Below are 25,415 nucleotides of genomic sequence, written 5' to 3'. Positions count from 1 at the left end.
AAATGGGAGAATGGATTTTAAGCACTCCAACACATTACCTGTCCTACATTCATAAGTATAAACAGTGGTTTTCTCACACATCGCCAACATTTGCAACCTAGTATAGGGGTCGTGGTCTTCAAACTCAAAGTACCTGTAAAGAGTGACAACAGGCAAGTGCCTTGCCCTGGAGTGGCATGTGAACATACTGCCTACTGACTGCCACAGCGTGTTTCACGTTTATCATCATCCCTGAAGCTTTACAACAGCAGAACCTAACAAAAGTGCAAAAGTGAGTGATTGTTTTTTAATTTTCCTGCTACCATTTGTAAACAGTTTCACCTGGCTCTCTCCATGTCTTCAGGCTCTACCTTCTTCATCTTGATCTGGAAGGCAACAAAGAGCAGATTGTCGTGTTTTCTCTGTAGTGCCCAGCACTTGAAAAATGCTTGCTATTTGACCTGCAGAACTTAATGGAAAGTTCACAGACACTGGCATAAGACAGGCCTGGGCGTAGCTCTGGGTTTCTTCTCTTTTGCTGCCTGATCCTTGGTAAGTCACTGACCCTTTTGCCACCTCGTTTTTCCTGTCTACATTAAGGTAGCAATTCTGAGGTCATGGATCAGCTTTGAGGATGGGTTGGGCTGGGGAGAAGAAGGTTCAGGATACATCCAGGTTGACCTTCTCCCTCTCCCTGAAAATGGAATCTATCATGTGGGCCATGTGACCAATGAGAAAAGACAGTCTTTTCAGGCCTTCAGTGTTGTTTTTCAATCTTGTGTTCAAGTGTACAGAGAGATCCCTTTATTGCCTGCATTATAAAATCTTCCATTTTACTGAGATGAAGAACTGATTGAATCAATTTCAAGTTTAAGTCCACTGGCTTAAAAAAGTAGAAAGCAGGGAGGGACCAGCCTTGTGGTGCTGCAGGCCAAGCCACTGCTTGCAATAGCAGCAACCATATCAGAGCATTGGTTCGAGTCCTGGCTGCTCGATTTCCCATCCAGCTCCCTGCTAATACACCTGGAAAGGCAGTGGGAAATGGCCCAAGTACAAGGAGCCCTGTCACCCATGTGGGAAACCCAGATAGAGTTCCAGGCTCCTGAACTCAGCCTGGCAGAGCCTGGGCAGTTGAGAGCATTTGTGGATGAACCAAAGGATGAAAAAGCTTTCCCTTTCTTTCTCCTTCTCTCTTGTTCTGCCTTTCTAATAAATCAATACTTTTGTCTGGGTAGGAAACAGCCTTGAGGATTCTTGGACCTTGGAGTTGCAGGCTTGTGAAAACAGGTAACTGAACTGCTGGGGACGAGAGTGAAGAACTGAGCTACGGTGAGGGAGACGGCAAGCAGGTTCCTAGTAGTGGGCGTCTTCAGGGTGGGCTTGAGATCTCGCTTTTGCAAAGTCATCCTCAGTCTCATCAAAGCAGATAACCTCGCCCTTCTCCCACCCCTTTCTTTGAGTTCACATCCAATTTAGCCAGTTTTTCAAATCATTTTATGTTGATTATCTGCTTCAACTTTAGGATATATTTTTTAATTTGAGAGGCAGAAAGAGAAAAATTGTTCCCATATCCTGGTTCACTCCCTAAATGCACACAATCGGCCCCAGTTGGGGCCAAAACCACAGGCAAGGAACTCAGTCCAGCTCTCCTACATCAGCAAGAGCCCAACCACATGAGCCATCACTGCTGTCTCTTGGAGTCTGCATCGGCAGAAAGCTGGAGCCAGGAGCCAAAGGCAGGTGTGGAATCAGGCCCTCTGGTGTGGGATGCAGGCATCCTAACCATATTCTGAACCACCAAGCCAAACCACTTGCCCCTACTTCTTCAACTTTAAAAATGCAGTTGTAATAACACCTTTTCCAGTGGAATTAAATGAGAAAGGAGATAATATATTGAAGGTGCCAGCACAGTACTTGATTCATTTTCATTCCTCTACTATATGTGAGTGTGTGTGTGAGTGTGTGTGTGCACGTGTGAGGGTGTGTGTGCATATGTGTGCATATGTGTGTGTGTGAGGGTGTGTGTGAATGTGTGTGTGCACGTGTGAGGGTGTGTGTGAGTGTGTGTGCATATGTGTGCGTGTGTGTGCGTGTGTGAGGGTGTGTGAATGTGTGTGTGTGCGTGTGTGTTTGCTGACTACTTACTCGCCAGAACTTTCCAGAGCAATTTTCATCATCTTTTGAACTGTGTTGGGGTTTCCATAAATTTCCTACTTTCTCCATTTTATTCATTATAGTCTTTGGAAATCTTCCTAAGGGATATAAGGTACCAACAGATGCTCTTCCTTCTCTGAATAAACATTTCCAAACCATCACATGCATTTTTTAGATCTTTTTGCATCAATCTGTAAAATTTTGTCTAGAGCAAAGACTGTCGAAGTTAAATCAAGAGGGAATAGACTTGATGTGACTTTAGTCTGGAAATAGCCCCTGAGAACAGCAAAAGGCACTTCTCTCCAGGAAAGTTTTGATGAAAAGACTTGTAAGGAAGAACTGATTCTCATACTAAAAAAACTAACATCCTGCACGCACCAGTAATTCCTTCCCAAACATTCATTTTATGATGGGTAGATGCAGCCTTAATGGGAAGTTAAAACTGTATTTGAAAGATTGTTTTTGAAAATTGGAGGCACATTAGGCATGAATCTCATTTATGCAGAACTAGAGAGAGGAGCTATGCTACTTACAAAGCATTAGAACAAAGTCCTTATCATAAATAAAATAAAAAGTCAGCCATGGTGTTTTATAGCCATATTGATTATGCTGATTGGGGTACCTTTTCTTTCCTGTCCCCCAAAATACTTAAGTAAGAAAGTTTTAATTGCTCTGTGCACGAATTAAGAGTTCTAGACAAAATGTTTTGAAGCAAATTATAAATGACTCAAGCCTATAAATAAAGTGAAAATATGCCAAAATAGCAATGATAGAGTGTACATACAAATGAGCATGTAGAGGGCTTCCCTGAAGAAGAAAAGAAAAAAACCTCCTTCCTTTCACCATTGCCATTTTTTATGCAGCAAGGGAAAGGCAGCGTTAGCAAACAAAAATTGCTTCTCACTTTGCCAACAAGATAAATAGAATGAAATTTCAATGAAAATGACTAGGAAATGCACATGATTGATGCTAAATTTGCAAAAATTCCAACGATATGGGTACAGTTTGTCACAAAAAATGATGTAGAAATCTTTTTGTTTTGTCAGAAAAATTATGCAAAGAAAAAATTGCCAATTTTCCTCCTTCAGCTCTAGTCCTTGCCTAGTCTAGAAGTCTAGAATCTGTTTGCCTTTTTGAAGAAAGAAGACAGGAATATTTTTTACTTTTAAATCTTTTATTCCACTAATCACTGAGAATATGTGGCAGACATGTTTCTGGGAAGCTTTCATGGCGATAATGGGCCTGCAGCTGTCTCTCCCAGCGTCGGAAATGGACCAAAGGAGGAGCCGGACATGAAAGTCCTTTGTGAACTTCAAAATGGCCCCCAAATGTTCATTATCCTTATTAGCTAACTGTTGAGTTAGATATATTCAAATGCTGTTTGTGGAGAAGAAAATGGATTGTAAGCTCTGAATCAAAGGGAAATTAGATATGCTCAGAAGTGGAGAGAAATGATCAGGAAAACAAATACGCTTTCACTGAGGTTATAGATCTAGTCTGTACTCAGTCCTTATCTGTTATAACAACAACAGCTAACGTTTCCTTCCACGGATATGAGGAGCACAGATTCTCAGCTGGCAGGCTTCTCCAAATGGCTAGTCCTGGAAATAGAGGACGCCATAGTAGGAGGTTTATAAACACAAACTCAGTGAATGAATGGATGTTCACAGGCTCAATCTTTATAAGTAAAATCTGGAGCTTGGAAGGATATTTGTTATATGTCAAGCACTGTTCTAATAATTTCACATAACTATATTACTGAAACTTGGTTTTGGGGCCAGTGTTATGCCATAGTGGGTAAAGCCACACCTGCAATACTGGCCCATATGGGTACCAGTTCAAGTCCTGGCTGCTCTACTTCCGATCCAGCTCTCTGCTATGGCCTGTTAAAGTAGTAGAAAATGGTGCAAGTCCTTGGGCCCCTGCACCCATGTGGGAGACCCGGAAGAAATTCCTGGATCCTGGTTTCAGATAAGCACAGTTCCGGCCATTGTGGCCATCTGGGAAGTGAAACAGCAGATGCAAGATCTCTCTCTCTCTCTCTCTCTTTCTCTCTTTCTCTGTGTGTGTGTGTGTGTGTTTCTCTCTCTCTCTCTGTCTCTCTTTCTCTCTCTCTCTCTCTCTCTCTGCCTCTCTGCAATTCTCTCTACCTTTCAAACAAATAAATAAATCTTAAAAAAAAAAAAAAAAGAAGCATGATTTCGGTCTCATAGGGTGAGCTTTATTAGTCCCACTGTAAGATTCAAGGAAAGAAAGCACACAGAAAGAAGTATTGTTACTTAACCTAAGAGGCTAGCTAAAACCCTCAGAGACCTTACTGGCAATGTGACTACAGTGCTACCTTTGCTATCTGAAGGTGCACAGTGGGAATATGGTACACACAAAACATTTTATTGCATCCAACTCAGCTTCACATAAGAGTCTTTTAAAAGGTTGCCAAAACAGAAATATGGAGCAAATGAGAATTGGAGGACTAGAAAATCTGATTTAAAAAAAATAAGATGGTAAATTCTGCTTGAGGGTTAGTTTTGCCAAAAGGGCTAAGAAGCCAAAGAGGAAAACAGCCCTGACGTGGAAGAGGTTTACGAGAAGAGAGTTCCATCATTTATAAAGCAGATGACATTGAGCTGGTCAGTGCCACTGATCCGAGACACACTCAGTTCCTTAAATGAACAAACCAAGTATAAGAGTGAAACAGATGCTTTGTGATTTGTTGTTATACAATGAAATCTAAATAGATGAAGTTAGAACAATGTCAACGTTAGAAAGTGACAGCATGTTTTAATTCTCTTATAGGACCTACTATGTGTATTTGAAAATCGAAATGTATCTGGTTTGGTAGGAAAGGGCATGTGATGCTCAATCTGTTTCATTTCCATGCCCTTCTAGAAGTCATCTATAGTCTTCCATTGGACCATAGTATCGCTTCCTTATTTCTTAAATGAAAACAGACTGCTCTGTAGCAAAAGTCATTGGAGATTCACTCCTTCATTCTGTTTCGTTACATCATCTTTTATTAAGAAACAGAGGATCATCACAGTAAAAGGAACTTCAAAAATGCATTTAATTCAACTGTGTGACTTTAAGCTCTATTTTTGTCTAAACTTGTTGGAATTGGTTAAGCTGCCAACTCCTTCAGTCTGCTGGACACTCATTGTTAACAATAACATGTACTGAGCAATGTTATCCACCAGACACAGCACTAAACTTCACTTGTACTATCTCCTTTAATCCATGCAATAATTTCTAGAAAATATGAGAAAATATGTCCTGACAGTTGTCATCTTACCCATAAGGATGCTATGGTGGGTAGTAGTTGAGGGATCACCCAAGGGCAAAGAAGTTCCAAGGAGCCAGACCAGGACTGGAACTCCAGAGCCTGTGAGGCTAACCTAGAGCCAGGTTCAACTATACCTTGTGCTACAATTATTTTAAAAATGTTGTTATTTGAAAATAATATTAAATCTACATGACAATTGGAATAATAGGAATACCCATATGCCCTTTATTGGAGTCAGCTATCACTCAAATTGTACTCAATTGCTTTGAATGTTGTTTTCTGTTTAGTTGAGACAGAGAGAAAACAAGTAGGTAAGTAAGTAGGTAGGCAGTAAACTGCTCCTTTTCTTTTCTTTTCTTTTCTTTTCTCTTTTCTTTTCTTTTCTTTTCTTTTTGACAGGCAGAGTGGTCAGTGAGAGAGAGAGACAGAGAGAAAGGTCTTCCTTTGCCCTTGGTTCACCCTCCAATGGCCGCAGCGGCCGGCACACCACACTGATCTGAAGCCAGGAGCCAGGTACTTCTCCTGATCTCCCATGGGGTGCAGGGCCCAAGCACTTGGGCCATCCTCCACTGCACTCCCTGGCCACAGCAGAGAGCTGGCCTGGAAGAGGGGCAACCGGGAGAGTATCCAGCGCCCCAACCAGGACTAGAACCCGGTGTGCCGGTGCCGCAAGGTGGAGGATTAGCCTAGTGAGCCCCGGCGCCGGCCATCAAACTGTTAATTTTCTAACTGTAGCATTCTCTCCATATTTATCAGTAGGCATTTGAGATCCTGCTGTAAGCTAGAACTTTCACTTTTTTACCCATGTACTTATTAATCTCTATTTTAGGGAAGATTCATGAATTCTTATGCTTATGTTTTCAGCAGTTTTTTTTTTTTTTATCCTATTGAACTGTTTTAGGCTCAACTTTGTCTCATAGATAACCAATGGGAGCCCCTTGGAACTGTGCTTGTTTTTATTTTTTTTCTATTTTTTAGCACTTTTTCAATTAACATGTCCCCAGCTCACCTTGTACCTATCCAGCCCCATCCCTGAAATCAGCCTTTTTTTCCAGGTTGTACTGTTTCCTTTTTATAAACAAGCAAACAAACAAACAAAAAACAGTACCAGAGACTGAGATCTAGTGCTGGTATTAAAGCTTTATTTTAAATATTTTGTTGCTCCTGAAACTTCATGAACTTGTTGGGAATCTCCCACTAATTGACCATGAACGCTTTTCCATGTCTGTGGAATTTCAGAGTGACTTTGCAGTAGCTAAAGGAGGGTAAGAGAAGGGGAAGTGTGCAGATGGCAAAGTGATAAAGAGATTTGTGAATCACATTCCTAAAATTTTCAAGTGGGAAATTCTCAACCCTGAACTTTAGGAGATTATTTTGTATAAGCCCCACACGAATTGCATTATGAAGAAATCCCATTCCATCTGCTTTTGTTCTATAATTTGGATGAGGCGTCTTCAAAAAATCCATGGAAAATGCATATTATGAGAAAACTATATGTGAATTACAAAATAGTTTTGCATCAAAATAAGCTTATATTTTAATTCTATTTTCCACAATCTTTTTATAGATTATTTCCTGGTGTTTTCTCAGTGGAAACTAATTCTATAATATCTTCTCTCAAAAAGGGCATTGTGATCAAATAAGTTTAAGGTCATGAAGCTAACCAAAACCCCTTACACAAATTCACAGCACACATCAGTGAGTGACAAAGGCACTGTGAAGTCCTGCACTGGAGAGACAATTGGTTGGCTTTAACCCCATATTCCTAGGCACACAACCTTCTCTGCTAACACCTGTTATCATACACAGCATTATCTTGGAATGCTAATTTGTGTGTTTGAAGGTGAACAGTTAGGTTGCCTTTAAGCTCACCCTCCTATGCCCTTTTCTCCTTCACAGCTCTCTGAGTGTCTATTATAGCTCTCAGTAAATTGCTTTATAACCAGTTATTTGCTTATCAAGCAGTTCTACTTGACAGGAAGTTCCTGAAAGACAGGAATTTGCTGTTCCCATTTCTACTACAGTACATAGTGTTTAGTAGGCATTCAAAACATGTCGCTAAAAAAATAGATTGCCTAGGAGATAACAAATTCTTTGGAGAATTCACCTGAAATGTAAATAATTAGACCTCTCCTGCCTTTGTCCTTATTAAATGAATTATCTTAAAATAATTCATCCTGGTACTATGGCATTTATTCTCTTTTATCCTTAAAGAATAGATGCCCAGATAGAAAAAAAAAGTAAAACATAAGCAATGAGTGTTGAGTGCTGTCTTTTAGAAGCATTGGAGCAATGAAGTGTAAGACATGAGTGTAGCCTCCACCTACACCTAACTCAAGGCTGCACTGAATCCAGCACGCATTACTATTTGTAATGCATATTTGCAGGTCCTAGCACACTCTTCCAGGTACTGAGGTGAATAAAAGACAGGACCTCTCATGGTGCTAATATTCTAGTGGATGAAGACAAATGAAAAAGAAGTGAGCAAATGAAGAACAGGGAAAAAAAATCCTAAGCAGCCATTGTGGCCATTTGGAGAGTGAACCAGCAAATGAAAGATTCTCTCTCCCTCTCTGTCTTTCTGTCTCTGTCTCTCTCTCTCCTCTCACTTCTCTCTCTGTATTTCTGCCTTTCAAATAAATAAATAAATCTTTTAAAAAAAAGATACAAAATTTCATTTAAAAAAAAGCAGGAGTGGTCAACAGATAAGAAGGTCTTGAGCCAGGAAGCAGCTTGGAGGGCTGAGCACTGCAGTGAACGGGTGACAACAAAGCACAGGCGTCCTATGACACTCAATTGATGCTGCAAGAGACTATTCTTAGCAGCCTCTTGTGAGGAAGGCGTGGGCTGAGGGAACACATGATAAAGAAAGGTCTGAGAGCTGTGAATGGCCAAAAATAAAGGAGGCACGATTTAGAGGTAAGTGATTAATGATTGTGTACAGAAAGTGGGTGAGAGACGTGTTGGGCAAGAGGCACTGCTGCCTTCGCTGCTTATGCCTCAACATCTCTTGCTCTTCTCCTTCTGCTTCTCGCCTTGTTCCTTTGTGTTCTGCTAGGAATATCTCTCTAGGCATGTTGATGTCCTTCAGTCCAGCCACGGATCGCATCTCACGGTCTTTCTGCTTTCTCTTCATCCTTCTCCTCGGCTTATGTTTTGTGTGGGTTGCGGCTTCCCCTTAGCTTGCCTTTCCCGTTTATGCTAATTTATTTGACAAACATTCACCAAATCACTCACACATCAGGCACTCTTAGTACCTGAAGATGCTAAAATGAATGAGCTTTAGTGTTCACTGCCCTCAAGGAACTTGTGGGCTTCTCCGGGTCAGGAAGAAATGGTTTCCAATGCAATGGCAGCTTTATAGAGGCTGCCAGAGAGGGCCCTTCACTCCCATGCCGCTTCCTCTGTCTGCCTGAAGACATTGGAACACAGCAAGATGCGTCCTGATACGTCTGCTTTTAGCTCTCTGTTCTGAAATCTTCTTCACAGGCTGCCTTAACATGAAGCTCCCCGAATCACTGCTCTTGTAAAACTTAGCCAAAGAAGGGCTCCAAAAATCAAAACTGATTGCAGAACAGGATCCTTAATAAAATCCTGAACAAAAAAGGGACATCAGTGAAAAAAAACTGTTGAAAATCAAGGAGTTCAGTAGATTGCTAATGGAAATGAACCAACATCTAGTTCCTAGTCTTGAGTATTGCCCTGTGGTTATGTAAGATGCTAACACCAGGCAAAGCAAATGAAAGGTAGGCAAGTACTCTCTGTAAAATTTTTTTCAATTTTTCTGCTAGTGTAAAATTCATTATATATTATTTAATATGGGATTTTTTAAAAGATGTATTTTGTTTATTTTAAAGGCAGAGTGAGAGAAAGAAGCAGAGAAAGAGATCTTCCATCCACTGATTTGCTACCTGAAAGGATGCAACCCATGTGGGAGAACTGGATGGAGTCCCAGCCTCCTGTCTTTGACCATGCCAGCCCCATCTTTTGCAGCCATCTGGGGAGTGAACCAGCAGATGGAAGATCTCTATCTCCCCTCTCTATCACTGTGCCTTTCCAAGAAAGAGAAAGAAAGAAAGAAAGAAAGAAAGAAAGAAAGAAAGAAAGAAAGAAAGAAAGAAAGAAAGAAAAGGATGGAAGGAAGGAAGGAAGGAAGGAAGGAAGGAAGGAAGGAAGGAAGGAAGGAAGGGAGGGAGGGAGGGAAGGAGGAAGGAAGGGAGGGAAAGAAAGAGAGATAAAGAAAAAGGAGGAAGGAAGGAAGGGCGGGAGAGAAAAAGTCTCTGTTTTAAAAGAAAAGCTGTGGCTATTACAGCTACATACAGTTATAATTTTAAGTCTCCTAGAAGCCATCCTTTTAAAAAATAAAAACAAAAAATTATGGGAAAATACTTAATGATGCTTGGCCCATACTAAACAATAAAAAATACTAATAATATTATCATTTCAAAATTCTATTAATATAAAAATTGTTAATAAAATATTTTCTGTTTTTAAAAATATTTTAACACTATATCTTTGAAATGGATTGTATACAAAGGACTTAAAAAATTCATGCAGGGACCAGTGTTGTGGCATAGTGGGTAATATAGCCACCTTTGATGGTGGCATCCCAAATGAACACCAGTTTGTGTCTCAGTTGCTCCACTTCTGATCCAGCTCCCTGCTAATGGCCCGGGAAAGCAACAGAAGATGGCCCAAGTGCGTGGGCCCCTGCACCCACATGGGAGACCCTGATTAAGTTCCTTCCTCCTTCCTTCAGCTGGTCTCAGTTCTGGCAATTGCAGCCATCTGGGGAGTAAACCAGCAGATGGATATCTCTGGCTCTCACTCTCACTCTGCAATACTGACTTTCAAATAAATAAATCAATCTTTAAAAACTATTCTTAAGAAGTGGAATTTAAAGAAGCTTATTTTGGTAAACAGCAATTGAAATCCAGGCATAAAAAGGTGATTCACAAAGTTTATGGGAAATGTGTATTATGAGAAAAACTAGGCCTGGTGTGTGCTGGTGGCTGAATCGCTGGACAGTGTTGAACAAGAGAGCCGCAGAGAAATTCCGTGGGTTGAAGGTAACTTAAGAGAAATCTCTGAGCATCTGTTTGGTGGTAGCAGCCATGTGGCTGTCCCTAAAGTAATCTCTGTCGTTTTACCCTGACTCTGCCCCTGGCTCTAGTCTTTTTTTCTAACCCACTCATGTGCCCCTCCCCTCATTAATATGTTCCCATCATTGCTGCCTCCTCCTCCTTCCCCATTTCTCCCTGTTAGTTGTCTCTCCTGGACCAGACAAAGGAAAGATACTCCTTTTGTTTTTTTCTAGTTATTGTCATAAAATCACTGTCCCTAGGGAAGGGGCTGCAAAGTGACTTTGATAAAGAGGGACCCTGGAGTTGAAATTTCCTGGATGCCAAAAATAAAAATTAGAAATCATCAGAATCCCTTGTATGAGTTTTATAAAACAAACACGAGCAATACCTACCCAACAATAAAGCTTCGTGGCAATTTGGATATAGAGAAGGAAAATGATTTTTTCTTGTTGCATCAGTTAAAATTCACAATATCAATTTGCATTGCATTTAAAAGTAAAACAAAAAAGTACCCCACTAGCATGAACAAAGAATGACTTCAAATCATGAAACCATGCCTGCTCTTTGTTTGCATGTGGTGCTTTTACCTCTGATCCCTTGCAAGTTTTACCAGCTTTCTTGGTGAGATTTAATATGACTCAAGCAGTTTTAATGCTGGAATCAACAAAGCCCAAGGCAGACACCACATGACTAGCTAAGTTTCCCATATAGTGTTCCCTTGGTTCCAAGCTTACTCGTCCTTGATCTCTATTTTAAGGTGTAAGTTTGGCACACAGAACAGTGAGAACTATGTAGCTTTGTCCAGAGCCAGGAGGTCTGTGAAATATCTCCCAGATCAGAGAATCCACAGAGCACTCAGCCTAGGCTCTGTGGCCTAGGGATGCTCCTGTCTTCACTCTGATTCCTATAAATAGTGGCTGACTAATGAATTTCACAGAAAATGTCAGTGACAGCAATATTTTCCAGGACTAGGAATTTAGGTCTGCCTTAGCATCTTCTTAAAGTTTTATAAAAGGCGAATGAATATATGGTGATGTCTGATAATCGGCACTATAACTTGGGTTGTCTGCTGAAAAAAATTCCTGTTCACATTGTTGTTTTCATTCAAGTTACTCTTCATGAACACCTCTTATAAATGATCCTGGACTGAAAATGAACTTGAATTTTAAGTGATCCTGAAAACTATGAATTATTTTTCTTATAAAGCATTACTTGAAACACATTGGTTATATTAAAAAGGAAGCAAGAAGATGGCTGAGGTCTTATTCTCAATTATGCAAGTGATAGAGAGAAATAGAATGCTTCAAAAGATTTATTGGAAGTGCTCTGTGTCCATGATTTCAAGTGAAATCACTAGCTTGTCTTCAAAACACCAGTTTGCACTAGCAGCATATCTGTCTGATAAAAGGCCACAACCCAGTACAAGGTAATCATTAGGGAGACATTATTATTATTTTGCTAATTAGTCAAAAATCATTGGATTTCCCGTGGCTTCTTCCTGCTGAGCAATCATTTGATCTTGCTTATGTTGACAAACATGCACGTCACCAATTCTGCCTCATTTATCATTTGACAGGGACAGTGTTTGCTTCTTCATGTGTGAAGAAAGGAAAATTTAGGGTAAGCAAACAGGCAACAGGAATCAAGAATAACTCAAACTCATTTTCTTGCTTAAAAATAAATAAATAAACAAACAAATAAATAAATAAATGAAACAGTGCAATGCCTTGTTTTCTGACAAACTGGCTCTGTGTGCTATGGTGAGTACTAACATAGATTTCATATCCCTTAAAAACAGACTAAATCAGAAAGTGGGAAAATGTTAAGTGGCCTTCATATTGAGAGACAGCATTTGATAGCCTAACAAAAAAATTGGAAAATCTTATTAAATATCTAAAGATTTTTCTGTTGAATCAATCACATGAAATGTGCATTTAGGTAGAAAGATTTTCAAAGGACATTTTTCTTGCCTCTACACTTGGTTAAAATATAAGAAAAATGTTAGATTCTGTCTAAAACAGACTTTCAGATTTAGCGTGACGATCATCTGAAATTCCAATCAGACTGCTTAGATTCTGTTGGTTAAAAAAAAATCAGTAACTAAAATAAGGTGTCTAATAACTACTTTGCAAAGATATATTTGCTTCTATGGAAGAACACATCAGATAGAATTCAGCAAAATGTAGTGATTTGGGCAGCCCTGGGCAGTTAATAGGCTGTAATGCTTGGTTGACTGATTATGTAGAAATCATCCTTTTGATAAGAAAAAAGAAGCCGATTGAAGGGTTTCAAGTAAGAGGGCATCTATATGTGGACAAGAGAGTAGATCTAGACAGGAGTAGGGAGAGCAGGAGCAACGTCTGTTCCAGGTTAAAACAGACCAGGGAGATTAGCTGAATATTTAAACCGAAGAGCTAGATTGGAAATCCAATGTTCCCCCAAAGTATCTTGTTTCTACATTCTCTATAATTTTAGGTAGATTAAAACTTTACCTTCTTCTGTAAAATAAAATAACATTGTTACTTGGCCCAAAGACTGAGATGTAGCTTTAGAAATATCCAAAATTCTTAAAAAAAAAAAAAATATGAAGTCAGGGCCGGCGCCATGGCTCACTTGGTTAATCCTCCGCCTGCGGAGCCAGCATCACATATGGGCTCCAGGTTCTAGTCCCGGTTGCTCCTCTTCCTGTCCAGGTCTTTGCTGTGGCCTGGGAGGGCAGTGGAGGATGGCCCAGGTGCTTGGGCCTCTGCACCTGCATGGGAGACCAGGGGGAAGAAGCACCTGGTTCCTGGCTTCAGACTGGCGTAGCTTCGGCCGTCACGGCCATTTAGGGGGTGAACCAACGGAAGGAAGACCTTTCTCTCTGTCTCTCTCTCTCACTAACTCTGCCTGTCTAATAAAAAAAAAAAAAAATGAGGACATGAAGACAGTGGTTCCTGCATGAACAATGAAAACAATCTTAGATAAAAGATTAAGTAGCTGCCGAGGTGAGACAAACACAAACACAGGAAAATCTCCTGTGTGTTGTTTGCTATTAAAGTATATGTTCAATGATAGGGATGTAATAAATGTATTGTAGTGTCAGGTGTTTTAACTAGCCTTTAAAAACTCCATGTATGTAAAGTCCTTTTAATTTTACTACAGTTTGTTCATGAATTTTAACTGTGAATTAAGGAAACAGGACCAAATTTCCATTTAAAACACCTTTCCTTCTGGTCTAAAATTCACATTTTATAGCTTATCATACATACTTGTTTAGTATGAGGCACTCAGAATTCAGTAACTGAAACTTTCTTGAATGGTATCCCAGCAACTAATAGATTTTTCATCAAATAAGAAAAATGTAATAGTCCATAGATAAAACATGCTTGGCAGTTTTCAAAAAGTTGAATATACTACTATGTTTTTATATAGGAATTTTAAAAAGTGAGATTTTTTTCTAGTTTATATGATATGTCAATCTGTAGGATTGAGTTTGCCTGGATGTCACGTTTTTAAGTTAAAAATTAGGCATTAGCTAAAAAGAAAAATAATCAAATGATAGTGCAATAGAAACTTTAAAAGTGCTTTTCTAAGCCATTTTAATAAATAAAAGCAAATTTACCATAGTGAAGGATTAAGCAAAAACAAAAATCCTTCATTTTATCCACACAATTACTCTTCAGAAGACACTAAGTATAGGTTGCTTAGGTACCATTTAAGGACCTTTGCAAATGCATTCAGTTTTTGTTAAATGATGGAGATCAGCTTCCCACACTATTTGTGTATGTCTTTATTTCTACCCAAAAAGTTTTGCAAGAGAAACAAAGTGCCAGGCCATTATCTCCTGAGGTGCCTCTCTGGGATACATTTTTAACCCCTGTTTTTAGAGATAAGATTAACTGCTTAGGAATAATATTCTTTCTTCAAAATATTTGACAACTTTACAATGAGAAAAATCAGTATTTTATTCATTATCTGCAAAAGAAAGATAAAATATGTGTTCTCATTTTAAACGGATGCACGATATTAGCAAACAGAATATTCAAGGCTTAACTCAAATGATTAAAAACTGTAGCTGTCTCATTAATATAGGATTTTAAGGTAATGGCACAACGGCTCATTGGTTCTTTGTGTGAATAATGTGATCAAACGATGGGGGGAGGGGCAGGAGGCTAAAAGACTATAGAATCATAAGCACTTATTTCCATTGCCCAAGAGGAAAATATATAGAATAGATTCCCTCCTCCTTTTTTCTTTATAACCGTATGGCAATGATCTTAAAATGCTAAAATAGCCCTTTCTTAGCAAGTGTTTGTCAACACCGATGGCTAAACTGTACAGGAAAGAAAAAGCAAATAAACAATGTGCTTGTTAACTTGGATTATTAACAATAGGCTGCCTAAATTTCTTTTGCACTTATATCATAAGGCATATATTTTGATTTTGTTTATAATTGCTGTATGAATTTTTAGGTATGATGAGAAAATTGTTACACACACACATACACACACACACCTCTGACCGCCTGTCTTAGTTTGTTTTCTATCATCAGCACATAATTTCATGTTTCCCCATTTAAACTATCTTTGTTCCAAACCTATGAAATTATTTCACAAACTATACCAATTAAGTTCCATTGAAGTCATATTCCTATTTGGAAATATCTTATTTTTCCAGAGCAGAGTGAAATGACAGGGGAAAAATTAACTTTCCAAACAAAAACTAAAAGTGATTTTAAAAATGTTACTCCCTATTTTTTTTTTCTCAACTTCTTAGGCCACTTATCTCTCAAGAGTGCTGCAATCTACACCCACGCAATAGAGACATTAAACCATGTTACAGGAACATTGAATTTGTTATATTAAACAAAGAAAAAACATCATATCACAGTCATTTAAAGTAATAATTTCATGCATTGTCAGCATGTCATGTATTATCAAAATTGTGGACACTATCTAGACGAATTGGTCCAATAGGGTTACCACTGCATTATAATACAAGGTTTGGGTTTTTTTCCCTTTGTGTGTATTTTAAATCCTATAAAATACAGTGAAAATAAACAAAGGAAATGCACAGGGTATATACGTACAGTGTGCAGTCTATGTATTTAATGAGACGGAGTCTGTCACATAAAGGTAACAAGTGTTTTTTTCCAGAAATGTGTACTCAAAGAAACCTAAACCCTTTTTCAGTAGACAAAAGAACAATTAAAATGAGTCCCCACTGAATCTGTTTCTCACACTGCAGCTCAGGCTGTATTTTTAGGGTTAAGTGGGCAGTCGTGCGCCTTGTCATCTCGACATTCTGGAAGGCAGTGTGCTCCAGGACTTCCGTCCTCCCCTGTGCTCCGTCTCTGCCACTGCTTTGCCCTGCCTCCCTGTGTCCAACGTCAAAATCACATGCAGGCGACAGGAAGAAAGCCCTCTGCTTCAGCAGTCATTCTGAGTGATGGCAACACACCAGGACGATGGCAAAAGTGCCCGAGCAAGGGTGCTCCCTCCAGTGACTGGCAATTACTGAACGGTGCCCCCGGATTCCACTCTCAGTCCCTGGGCCTGGGAGGGAGCTGCCTAGGGGAACATGGAGGCTTTCTCAGGAAATCATTTTATCTTGGAATGTCTATACCATGCATTTTTAGCCTCTTTTTCATGAGGACTAGAAAAATGCCATCTCCCATTTATTCCCAGGGAATGTCACAAACGTGTTCTCAACCCAAAACTATTTTTTTCTAGAGAGGATGTTAAAATCCAAAAGCTGACAGTTAGTATTTTTTTCCACTTTAATTAAAAGCCTAAGACCCTAAAGGCATCCACAATATTTATTCTAAGAGTTATTTATCTGGATAAACTATATATTACTGTAGGTGAGAGATTATCATTTTATCACATTTTATAAATCACACATGGCTACATGCCTGCATATCAGAATCTCTGATTCCAGCAGATAACTGTAGTTGTTAAAAGAACAAAAGGCATTTTATTTTTTATACAATAGTTTGGGGAAATATGTACTATCGTATTTTTATTTACAATACAGGTTGTGTACATAATTTTGCTACACAGAAGTACAGCTGGGCAACAATACAATACGAACACAGCTAGAGCAGCACAAAATTGCAAAAAGATGGGCTTGCTTGCACTTAAATTTCTTGATAAGAAACTAAATATATTTTCACAACCTGCACACATTCCTAAAGGCAGACAGTGCTGTAAGCTCCCCATAAGCAATGCAGCAGGTGTTTGCATATCTGCATGAGATGCTGCAGAGTGGTGAAGTGCTGGAGTCATTTCCAGAATGAGGGAGCCTTCATGATTGGTCCAATTGATCACTGCAGTCACTTGATATTACATAAAAGGTTGGTGTTGAAGCATATGGATTGGATAATAATCAGAGTCATTCTGACATGATCTATTTAATAATTCAAAAAGGAAAATTTGAAAATGATTCTGCACAAAGCTGCAGCACCCAGTTGACACTTTATTTATATCAATGTTCTTTGTGTAGTTTGTGAGCTGTGCAGATTGCCTGTTCGATGTTGCTATTTCCCTAAAGCATCAATATCCCAAATCACCATCAGCAAACAATCAGACTCGTCACCTGTCACTATGGAAGGGTTGAAATGTTTTGCTTCCCTATATGCTGATGCAGCAGAAACCCACTCATAGGATAATCAGCACTTCTGAAAGGATCCAAAACACAAGAGATGGAGGAAAAGACCCTAAGGACTTGGTTAGTCAACATGGAAAACATTCTCACAAGCAAAACTCAGATATGGTCAGAGTGTTACTATTTAAGAAATCCTTTACACTGATTCACTGGGAAACTGACAGGGGGAAATAGAACCGTGCATCTGGAGCAATAATACCATCCTGCTCTCAGGTGAGCAAGGGAATAAGAGCTGGATGTCCATGGTCCTGTAGACTAGGCCCAAATGCCTAACAAGCTGTCAAGCTACAGACGTCCAATTCCACTGGCGAGCTGTCCTCAGTGTTCTTCACACCCTGCATTCCCGACCAGTGTCCTCAGTGTTCACTTCTTGTCCCCTACTCTCCATCAGAGAGCCTCATTCCTCCCACCTGCGAAATGGAAATGGCACAGCAGTACAGCATGTGTTTTCTGTCTGACTCTTGTTGCCAAGGAGATTATTTAGATTCCCTTGTGGAATTGCTTAAATATACTTTGTAGAAACTAAATAGTATCAATAACTTAAGCTATCAAAAAGAAGGCCAATCATTACTGAAGGGCAGAAAATACATTCTTGTCTTAATTATACTTGTGTGCTTACATTTTTAGTCCTTAAAGAAAATTATAATTTTTAGCACCTTTACATACATAGAAGTTTACAATACACAAGAAATACTCTTTACAGTAGGGTTCCGATGCTGCAAACAAGTGCAGATCATATGCTATAATAATGGCATGCCATTTTAATTGCTATTTGCTTCCTAAATTTATTCATTAATAAAATAACGGAAAGATTTTGATCTTGGGGAAAGCGGCAATCTTTTTCTATGTCTCCTGAAGTTCTGTATTTCACTTGGCAAGAATTGATGCATGAAATTCTGACATTGTCCCAGCCTCAGAATGAACTAATTTCAACAGACATGGCCCTTACCTCTTAGCAGAAACATCAAAATGTACTCATCAGGAACCTGTAGTCAAAGGCAATGTTTTTCAAAATACAAAATAATTTTAAGACCACTGTCTATTTTCCATAAATGAATCTGAGCCAGGCTAATGACAATCAATGAGTGAGGAACTTCTAAATGGAAGATTAAAAAAAGTGGCTCACACAACCAGTATGAGCTGAAAAGATTCCATATCTCCTAATTAAAAGTTCTTGATTCTAACAGCCAACTAGTAATAATCCACACTTATTGCTACCTGCCACCATCAAGATGTATTTGAAATGAGGCAGTATGAAATGGGATGCCAATATAACATCTCTCTCAAATTACCTCATTGGAAATACTGGATGCAAATATCTAATTTACATGTGCCATGAGTAAATTCAAAGCATACTACAGAGCTCTCAGGTAGAACAGTAAATTTGTGCTTTTCAATAAAAAACATTGGCTTTTTCTTGCAAGTGCTTCCTACTATGATGAAGCAATTACATTAGGCTCCATCGTCTCAGTGCAAAGTTGGACTTTGATTCTTCTGAAGAACACTCTGAGTGGATTTCACAAATGAAAAAGATTGTGGACACATAGCGTTAAAATAAATTAACAGAGGCCTGGGACTCAAAACTGGGAGTTCTATCTATTATTTCTGGTTGAAACTTTTAATTCCTGAAACAGAGTACATAATCAGGTTACAGAGCAGGGAAAGACCACAATATCCAAGTGCAGGTGGCCTTCATCTCAGGACCTGGATTCAAATATCCAGATGCTAATAGGAATAGCTGACACATTCGTTCTTGGTCTACCCTAGTTTCATGCTGTTCCCTGGCCACTCAGAAAAGATATGTTCATTTCTAAATTGTGCTCATTTCTAAAATGAATAAAAACAAAGAGGCAAGAAAGACTTCCACTGACTTTATATATGCAACCTAATTTCATCTCCAAAAATACTTTGCATACTAAATATTATGAACCTCATTTTACTGATAATGAATGTGAAGCCTAGAAATGCTAAATGACTTACCCAGGGTCAGATCCCAGACAAAAGGGCAAAGTGGGATTTTAAATCTTGAGTTTTAGAATCTTGATTCAGAGACATGTCTTCTAACTAAAACTATAGAAAATAAATGACAATAAGTGATAAACAAGCAATGTTGGGAAACTTGCCTAACCTTCACCTTCTACTTATATAAAGGATAGTCTACTTCATTATCTGTTATCTAATCATTGATTTTAATAATGATTAATAAGTATAATTGTATTGTGGATTGTGATTCATAGAACTGAACCCTTGCATAAAATATTAATCACAGGAATTTGATGGCAGAGATAGGAGATTTGTCAAAAGCTCTCTGAACCATGCTCCCTTAAGACAAAGACAACACATGGAGATTATTTAACTACACCCTGGTACTTCCCTGTAGGACTTAATGTCAGCAGTAGGGCTGTGTCTACTTTTCCCCAGAATACTGCTGCTATTTTTAGCCTGATCTCCAAAAGTAGGAACTTAGACATTCCCTTTTTTTCCTTCACACATATCCATCCTGTCTCTTGCTGCTTCCAGTCCAGTGAGAGGCAGAAAAGGCCCACTGAATCCCTGTCAGTCCTCTAGCAGCCCCAGTGTGAAGAATGTGTAGGCATGAACTGCCATGTATTCAACAAATGCGTTCATGGAAATTTTAGTAAAATATGATTTTTAAATGAATATTTTTCATGTTTATCAGAATATGTGACTAAAGAAACACCACTGGTGAATGTTTTCACAACTCCAAACACTGTGTAACAGAGTTAGTGGAAAGGGCTCAGAGAATACAGTGAGAAGACCTGCATTCAAGTTCTGCCTTAACCACTCACTACCCGTCAGCCTTTAGCAAGTCATTGCCTGAACGTCTATCCTTACTGGGGAAATGACAGGACCTTTCTCACAAGTTTGCTTTGTGGATTTATTAATGAAATTCATGTGAAAATGCATCTATGGGGCGGGCGCTGTAGCATATCGGGTAAAGCTGCTGCCTGCAGTGCTGGCATCAAAATGGGTACCGGTTCAAGTCCCGGCTGCTCCACTTCCAATCCAGCTCTCTATTATGGCCTGAGAAAGCAGTAGAAGATGGCCCAAGCGCTTGAGCCCCTGCACCCACATGGGAAACCTGGAAGAGGTTCCCTACTTCTGGCTCTGGATCAGCACCAGCTCCAGCCATTGCGGTCAATTGGATAGTGAACCAGTGGATGGCAGACTGTCTCACTCTGCCTCTCCTTCTCTTTCTGTGTAACTCTGACTTTCAAATAAACAAATAAATTTTTAAAAAATTTAAAAAAAAGAAAATGCATCTAAATTATTATTGGTATTTTCTACCCAACATTTCTGTAGTTGCAGACTTTTTCACAATTGTTTCTTCATGAAATAATCCAGTTCTCCTTTTGGCTGAAAAACTGAAGTTTTTTCTCTTACCACTTCCCATCCCAATCTTAACTAGAGCCCTATTATATTTTTTATAGTCAGTATAATTTTTCTTCACAATATTTATTGAAGACTGGAAAAAAAGAGATTTTTGGACAATTGACTTGAGACACCTAATCCTTAGGCTGTGAGGATCCAGAGTATTCCCCAGACTTTCTTCTAATCCCAGAGCATTTAATGAGCACTGCAGGCCTGCTGTTCCCCTGCTCAGTCTCTCACAGATATGGGCACAAAGGGCAGCCCTGATGTGGTTTCTCCATGGAAAATCCACTACACCAACCTTTTAAAGAGTTTGGAGAACCATACATCTGGTTCAGTATCCATGAAATCCTTACTCCCAGCACCCATATAGTGAGGCCAACTGGTAAACCCTTCCCTCTGTTTCCAGTGAACAGCCTCACCTGTAGTCAACTCCTTCCGTTTGAGGGAATTTGAAAAGAACATGTAAAATCCATTATGAAAAAAGCTATGCCTGGATTTTCAAAACATTTTTAATTAAAATAAAGCTATCTTTTAATTTCATTTTCTATTAATTTCTAATACTCTCCTATCTCCATTCCCATCCCTAACTTTCGCAAGTATTTCTCCAAATAATTATGAACCCATCCATAGCGTAACTTCTGTTGTCAGTAATTAAACGTTTTTGCTTCATTTTATACTCGTTTTTTGACTGCCTCTTCAATTAGAATACCAGTTCCATGTGGGACCATATCTGCATTTCACATCAGTAAAGTCCAAGCACCTATCCCTAAGTGCTCAGTAGATATGTGTTGACTGAAATTAAAAAAGAGAGTGAATGACATCTAAAGGATACTGCAATACAGATAATTGTAGACTTACATTGGTTTTCGCAAAGTTCTCTTTAGGTGTCTAGCCTTTAAAAATTGGCTCCTCTCCTTTTCTTTCATACTTGGAGAAAATTGAGGAGGAAGAGAAGGATGAAGAAGAGGGTAGAAGAAACAAAATAATTTAATGGTCTGTATTTATACTGCATTGGATCTGCTAATGACATATTTTCTTCAGAGAACTATTATATAGTGTCCCCATTTAGTACATTTAGGTAGACAGTCAGTAAACAGGCTTCATAATTGGCAAATATTAGTGAACAAATGCTGAAAACACCAAAATAATAAAATCATTTTAAAATGTGCTAGAATTTCTGAAAATATATTCAGATACTTTCATCTTTGTGTGTTAAGCTTTAACAAACAGGAATGCTATTTATTGAACTGAATGTGGAAATCAATAAAATCCCTTTTGATCCCTGTTATGTTTTAAAGAACTTCTCAATTCCTGGTTGGAATTAAATCAAAATCCAGAGCGGGTGGTGTATGCCCTTTTTCTATATACAATAAAGACACCCACCAAATGGCACAATAGACTTTAATATTATGGGGAAACGCATCTGCCATTTGGTCTACTTTCATTCTGATGAAATGGTTTGGGGTCAGCGCACAGTTGCAGCTCCTAAATGCAAATCACGGCATGATCCCAGCACATGGAATTACATCAGCGCTTTTGATGAGAGAACAGAATCAATACAGAGGTCAAAAGTGCACAATTGGGAGGAGAGCCGCAATCAGGCACAGGGATTCCCCAAGATTACAATTCCCCTGACGAGAAGGCACAGTTGCAAGGGCTTTCTTAATGTGGAGGGGCTACCTACCGACCACGCAAAGGACTTGCTGGCGGAGGGTTTATCTCTACCCACACTCATCTCTGCACAGACTTGATTGGATTATGTTGCGAAGTTTGCCAACAAAATGCTGACATGTAAGACAAAACTTTCAGAAAAATCAATACCAAATAATTGCCCAGCCTATGCTGGAAGATAAACTTATCCTGCACATTATGCATGTCCAGTTCTAGAGTGGTAAGCCACAGAGGCAAGGGAACTAAGCTGTTCTTATTGTGCATAATATACCTTTATAGAGCAGCAGGCAATACAAATCATTTCCTTCCCTGCTGCTCAATATCCAGTGATTTCATCTCTTCTATATTCATTTTTTATACCAGACTGATGCCCTTAAATGCTATGCTGCTGTCAGTTCTTGGATATCCTTTACCTGGCAGCCAAAGGGAGTGCTTATGAGTGAATCTCTTGTCCCCACTGTAAATGTCTCCTGGTGGTGGTATAGTTGATGAGTTTAAGAAATAGACCACAATATTGGCTATACTGAATTTTCCATAAAACGCTGTTCTGCAGAATGTACTTCTCTATTTTTATACTGAATGGGTCAGTGATGAAGTGAAACAGGTGCAAGAAGACCTTTCTTATTGCAATATTCCCATAAAAAGATTTTTGTCTCAAACAATATTAAAAGGCAAGGCATCAAACCAATTATAAATATAACATATATATTTTCTTATACTTCAGTGGTCAGAGCTGTTCTGTTCTACAAATTAGAGCAAAAACTATATAATACCTCATATTCCAAAACTTATTTTCTCTCTCCATTAAGAGAAAACAAAAGATTTATCATTTGGGTCATAGCTGTGTGTCTTCTATATTATTGGTTCCAGAAAGTGATTCCAAGCTTAGACAACAAGCCAATGACCTAGGAAAAAGCAGTTCAGTTGCCAAATGCAAGAACTCATAATTCCTACTTCATTCATTATATTTTTTTATTATTGTGTTAAGAAAAATTGATGATTGAAAATATTTTGGTAAAAATAGCAGACATTCCCCTTCAAAACCCTTTGGATGGTAAATTCCCACCAATTATATTCATCTCAAAGACATATTATTCTCACATGTAGAAAAATTTACCCTATAACATGATTTGAAGATGCAGTCATCATGGGGAGGGTCAGGAATAAAAAGGAAATGTATCAAGGTATTTTAGCATGGAATTGACTTAAAAATTAAAGAGGGAGGTATAACAACTGATGCTGAAATGCACATTCAGCTCCACAGGAATATATTAATTTTAGATGATTATTCCTCTGCATTTTATGATGAAAACAAAGGCCCTGTGAACATTAAGTCCAACTTCATTTTTAATCACATTAATTCAGTAACATGTTGTAATTGGAAGATGAAAGACTACTGCTCTATTTACATAAATATAAGCAATAAATGAGCAATTCCTGAATTGAACCAAATCAATACACACCGCATTATCATGTTGACCTCACTAGCATTGAGGTCAATAAATGTGCGAATCCTCAGAATAATATCCCATCAAAACTAGAGTCAGATCTCCAAGTCTCCAGGGATGTTTCCTCCACTCCTTTATCAACTTGTCTGAGGCTGGCTGATTAATAAGTGACCATGGTAGATAGATGGAATGCAATATTTGGAATGGAGAAAGACACACTAGGCTTGGTGATCCTTTTGACTGATATCTAGTATACACTGTTGGATGCAGATGCAGTTTGTGAGGATTATTTAGCTTGCTCTCACCAAACAAGCCCATATGGGAGCACTCAGATTGACTTTCCAGCTCAGCGTACTGACATGAAGACCAACAATGTAATTAATTTATTAACAACTACAAACTCAGCACTCCTAAAGGTGTTGTATCTTCTGTAACTCACTTGAATTTTCTGTGTTGCCACCAAATTGAGCCTTTCTGCCAGGATATTGCAAACTTGTGAAGAATACTTGTGTTTCTTGTCTTTATTAATAACTCACAATGCAAGCAATTACTTGACATTATTTCAAACTATCTTAAGAAATTGGACAAGCCTAAGGTTATAAAGAGAAAAAAAAACTACAATTCTAACAGCTTATTGAAAAAGAAAGAGGCAAGATTCCTTTCTGTAACTAAATCAAGAGTACCTTTATACAGCAACTCATAAATGACCATCAAAACTATGGTATCCCCAATCCCAAGCAGAATAAAATCAACAAATATTTATTGACTATCTACAAATTCTGACTATTCATTAGAAAAGACTGGGGATATCATTTGTTCTTTGAAAGTAATTTGTCATCCCATGGCACATTAACAAAACAAGAGAACTGAGAGTGATAAAAGGATTCATGGAAAAGCACTTTCCTCAAAAAATGCATAAGAAAAGATTGTTTGATGATCTTATCCTTGAGGCAACCTGAAAAAGAGTGCGCCTTTAAAAACTAAAAAAATTATCCAAGTAAAGAAAAAGAAACGGCTTCCCTTTTTAACGATACGGAACCTAAGAATTACAGGTGATTTCAAAACAACATGGGACATGGAAGAGTATTCAAATATTTTACATGAAGAAAAAAATCAAATATACATTTTTTAGAAATTTTTTATTTATTTATTTGACAGGCAGAGTTAGACAGTGAGAGACAGAGAGAGAGACAGAGAGAAAGGCCTTCCTTTTATGTTGGTCCACCCCCCAAATGGCTGCTAAGGCCGGCGCGCTGTGCAGGTCCGAGGCCAGGAGCCAGGTGCTTCCTCCTGGTCTCCCATGCGGGTGCAGGGCCCAAGCACTTGGGCCATCCTCCACTCCATCCTCCAGTCCAGCAGAGAGCAGGACTAGAAGAGGGGCAACCAGGACAGAATCCGGAACCCCAACTGGGACTAGAACCCAGGGTGCCAGAACCGCAGGTGGAGGATTAGCCAAGTGAGCTGCAGTGCCGGCTGCTCCTATTTTTTAATTCCATTTTCATGAACTTTTTAAGTACCCTCATATATACACATATATGTTGTAAATGTGCATAAATTATAATCACATGTATATAAATATTTAAGCTTGTATGTATGTATGCATGTATTTTTGAAATGTATGTGACACATATTCACTTTGGTAAATCGTAAAGTAAGTTTCTCTGTACACAATATTGGTTCTCTGACTTAAGATTTATTTTATTTATTTGAAAGGCAGAGTGACACCAGACAGAAAGAGAAAAAGATCCGTTTGCT

General features: G+C 38.7%; 1 long non-coding RNA gene across 1 annotated transcript in view; it reads left to right on the top strand.

The window, feature by feature from the left end:
• The first annotated feature begins 8,180 nt into the window (after positions 1-8,180).
• The window catches only part of LOC149126226 (uncharacterized), a 64,606-nt gene continuing 47,371 nt past the window's right edge, over positions 8,181-25,415 (top strand). The window contains exon 1 of the long non-coding RNA XR_016234933.1: positions 8,181-8,332. This is a non-coding gene — a long non-coding RNA (uncharacterized LOC149126226). The remainder of the gene's footprint in view (positions 8,333-25,415) is intronic.

Source organism: Oryctolagus cuniculus, chromosome 6 (assembly GCF_051225735.1).
Source record: "Oryctolagus cuniculus isolate XC-2025 breed Fujian yellow rabbit chromosome 6, ASM5122573v1, whole genome shotgun sequence".
Taxonomy (NCBI): Eukaryota; Metazoa; Chordata; class Mammalia; order Lagomorpha; family Leporidae; genus Oryctolagus; species Oryctolagus cuniculus.
Note: the sequence above shows the minus strand (reverse complement) of the source record. Positions and strands in the feature narration are given on the sequence as shown.